The 4,272-nt window shown below is 29.8% G+C and overlaps 1 long non-coding RNA gene across 1 annotated transcript; it reads right to left on the bottom strand.

Annotated features, from left to right (window-relative positions):
* On the bottom strand, positions 1-4,272 carry LOC128190241 (uncharacterized). Its single transcript, XR_008244340.1, has 3 exons — positions 4,119-4,272; positions 2,927-3,027; positions 1-1,643 (listed from the first exon to the last, which is right to left on the bottom strand). It is a non-coding gene; the product is annotated as an uncharacterized LOC128190241 (long non-coding RNA).

Below are 4,272 nucleotides of genomic sequence, written 5' to 3' on the forward strand. Positions count from 1 at the left end.
TTTATCAAATATAGTAGGCTGGTACATGTACCTGGTGAATATTAAATGTATATTGCTTGTAGGTACATGTATAAATCTACACAACTACATTCAATTAATACACTGTGTTATGTAAACTGAAAAAAAAATACACAGGTTGTAAGAGATCTTTTTTAAAATGAATTTTCTTAAAATGAAAAATAAATTAATGAAATTGCATATATCATTCTAAAAAAAATCATAATACTAATAGACACGAAGTTCAACATAAATAAAGTGATACATTAGATGGATAGGATATAATGTACAGCAATTTAAGATTTAGATGTCATTTTTCATATGAAAGGTAATTAAAACTCCATACCATTTAAACAATGAAAAGGTTGCAGAAGGCCTATTTGTATCTAGTTGAATATAATGAAAATAAATTAATGACCTTGTATACATCATTTTAAGAAAAAAAAAGTAATAAACATGCTGTTCAAGAAACTAAAGTGATATATTATAGGAATCAATAGGATATACTGTACAGCAATTTTAATTATATATTGGATTTGTTTCCAAACATTGGAATAAAGGGGAAAAAACTTTTATAACTTCTTTAGATTAAATAATATTCTTAAAAAATATTAATATTTGTATTTCATGGCTAAAACTGAATATTTTTCTGTCAATTTCTTCTGTTCATGAACAAGACCTATACTTTTATCAGACACTTTTATATATATTATGTTCATTTCCCATTGTAACTAGGTATTTTTGTTCTGTTTGTATACAAAAGAGTATATTAAAGGGACTTAGACACGATTTGAGCTTTAAAATTCAAAATTTTATATTTCCATTTTCAATATTTAGAATGGTTGATATGGGTATTTTTAATGCTTTGTCAAAATTTGAAAGTCAAAAAATGAGTTAAAAGAAAGATAAAGAATTAAATATTCTTTGTTTTGTAAACAAAGCGCGAGTCTTCTTATTGTTTACATATGTGTTTTATTGGTGTAAGTTTCATTCAAATGTTGCTTTTTTCTATTAATAATATCATTTATGATCACATCGAATCAGTTTACCTTCTTTTCTATGTATCATTTTCTTAAAGAAGTGGTAATTTCATACTTTATATTATTTGTAAACAAACATAAGACTCGAGCTTTGTTTACATAACAATAAATTCTTACCCCTGTATCTCTCTTATAACTTGACTTCTAACATTCAAATTATGGTCAATTATTCAAAATGTGCACGTAAATCATTATGCATAAAGAAATTGAAAACAAAATGTTCATCTAAAATTGTGTCCAAGTCCCTTTGAAAAAAACTTGTATAAAATAGTAAGGCTAAATTCCAATTTAAAAAAAATAGCTGCTTCCAAAAATGTTACATGTATATGAATATGTAGATGGATGGGTAGGAAAAATACAAAATAAGTGCACTCGATAAAAAGTTTGCAGGTATTCATTATGTGAACACAATTCATCTAGTAACATTTAAAGTTATGCAACATAAATAAGAATGTTATGAATGATGTGTATAGAACAAATTCTTCTGTGCTTGGCTCCATAAATCTTGAAAAGATGGTGTGAGTTGGTAAAAAGGCAGAATAAGGTTCCATTCTAATCCTCATGCATTCCATTCAAGAAATATTCATTAATGTCATGGTCTGGAAACTAAAATAGAATAAACATAAAGTGTTAAGAGAATTACATGTAATTTTTGCAAACATTGTGCACTCATCAAATACTTACATGTATATATTCAATGAAGTTATTTATGGAATATGCAATTACTAACAATGTAATCTTTTCTAATATTGTACATACATGTATTACATCATTTTGCCACTAATTTTAAACCCAGCTGACAGTTTCTTTTTGTTATATATACAGCGTCAAAAGATAGTTGCATCATGTGCATGTACTTTCAGTAATTTTAAAAGCCATAAAAACATTTCAGTACTACAAAACACTTTAAATTTGTCAAATAATTTTACAAATGAAATATGTACTAATATATCAGTAAGTCACAAGTGATATATACTTTTTAAAGCAGTACAATGTATCACTTATATGACAACATCAGGAAACCTGGCTCAATCAATCCTGCACACACATGATAAATGTAATGAATGTGTAACTTCATAAGGAATAAGGAATCATTCTTTGAGTATCATGAGGTGATAATTTCGGTCGGGGCGTGATCAAATCCAATAAAGCCCGAAGGGCTTTATGATAGAATTGATCACACCCCGACCGAAATTATCATCTCATAATATTCAAAGAATGATTCCTTATTACTTATATTTATATAATTTTAAGCCATCGTACCATTATATATTTAAATGATAGATAAGAAAACCCCGCTGGCGCCTCGATTTGGCACCATTTGTATTATGGGTTATATAGTACAGAATCGATACGTAGTGTTATCACAGGTGAAAACACTGGAAAATGTAAATATAATGGTGTAACTTCAAAGATATTTAGATATCCAGTGGACAGAAAGATATTAAATATATTGAACAAAGATCAAAGTCATAAACACTTATGTAACACTTATGTAACATATGATTGTCTGTATGAGTTTCAACTATCAACATTCTATGTACACCAAAATATGAATGTGTCAATAACAAAAACTAATCTGAAAAACATATTTCCTGCATCAGAAATTCATGGGATTTCTGCAAATCCCATTTACTCAGAGAGTGTAAAACACATCTCCTAAAGTTTATAATATTTTCAAAATCCTGGTATTCCTTTCAGAGGTTCCCACCCCTTAAAATACAAATAATCAAACAGATTTGCAACAAGATGCCCATATAAACCTTTCCTTTTTACACAAGACATTGTAGCTATTTAGATGACCTTGCTTGGCTTTCAATCAGCTTAAACCAAATATATCTATACATATGGAAGACAAGTTGTAAGTATATTACATGACAAAGAAGTACCTTCTGGGCTTCAGCAGACTTGACTGGATCATCAGCAATATCAAATTGACAATATTTTCTATATTCCTGATCTTCAGATCATCTGGAAGCCGCAGGTAAATCTGTAGATTAGAAGAAAAAAGATACACTAGCTATCATTACAAAACTAAATGCTGTCATTATCAAAACAATAGGGTGTGTCCTAGATTACACTTTTTTATGGGCACATGCAATATCTGAGACATGGTAAAAACATTACCATGATAACAGCTATAACAACTCATTAAGTGGGAAATGACATAACTATAAAATTTGTTATGGCTTTTCATACTCTCTCTCTCTCTCTCCATGATCTCTCTCAACATCTTTGTCAGCAATATTTCTAGTGCAATGTGGCATTATTGAAATATATATATGGTTCAATCATGGACGCAAGGCAATCAATAACAATTACATGTACACTGTAATTACACACACACACACACACTCTCTCTCTCTCTCTCTCTCTCTCTCTCTCTCTCTCTCTCTCTCTCTCTCTCTCTCTCTCTGAGTCTATCTCTCTCTCATACTCTCAATCGTATAATGTTATATTTATATACATAACAAATGCAGACCCTTGATTCATAAACACTCTCATCGTTAATAGATAAATAAGACATAAAGTTAACAGTTTGAATAAGATACAGATATCAAAACCACATGTACAGTGTACATTGTTCGTGTCGAGGAATTTCTGTATGGAAATGACTGAAAGCATGATTAATACAAACTCAATATTCTAGGAAAAACATACAATATTTTTTAACGTATGCTACGTAACAATATGTGTAAAAACTGACTATAATACACCTGCATACAATTTCATACTAAAACATGTCTTTCAAGTCACATTTCACCAACGACCATTAATTACATGTATCGACATTTTTGTGACATGTGTACTAGACTTAATGCATTGTAGGCTTTTAAAAGAGTTTTTGAGTAGTTTAACAATGGAAGCAAGTATGTTCTTACCGACGAATGACTACTCCTTAGCACGTTTTAGATTGGTGACAAAATCGAGGATTGCTGTTCAGACTGTTTCATGCTGAACAAAATATAACGAGATAAGGCTAATCACCCCAAACTTCGACTTCACATTAATAAACAATTGTTCTGCAACTTTAAATAATTTAAAAGCTTGCCAATATAAGAAACAAAAACTTTTACTTACTTTTTCCATTTAAACTCCTCTCTCGATTTTCACGAGTATGAGACTGGTCTCGTTAAAATCCCGAGATATACGAAGTTTTGACTTTCTCGGGTTTTTTCATTCTTTCGTGAATATAAAAACCAGAAAGGTTCCGATTATGCTAATAAGGCTGTGA

This window comes from Crassostrea angulata, chromosome 1, assembly GCF_025612915.1.
Source record: "Crassostrea angulata isolate pt1a10 chromosome 1, ASM2561291v2, whole genome shotgun sequence".
NCBI lineage: Eukaryota > Metazoa > Mollusca > Bivalvia > Ostreida > Ostreidae > Magallana > Magallana angulata.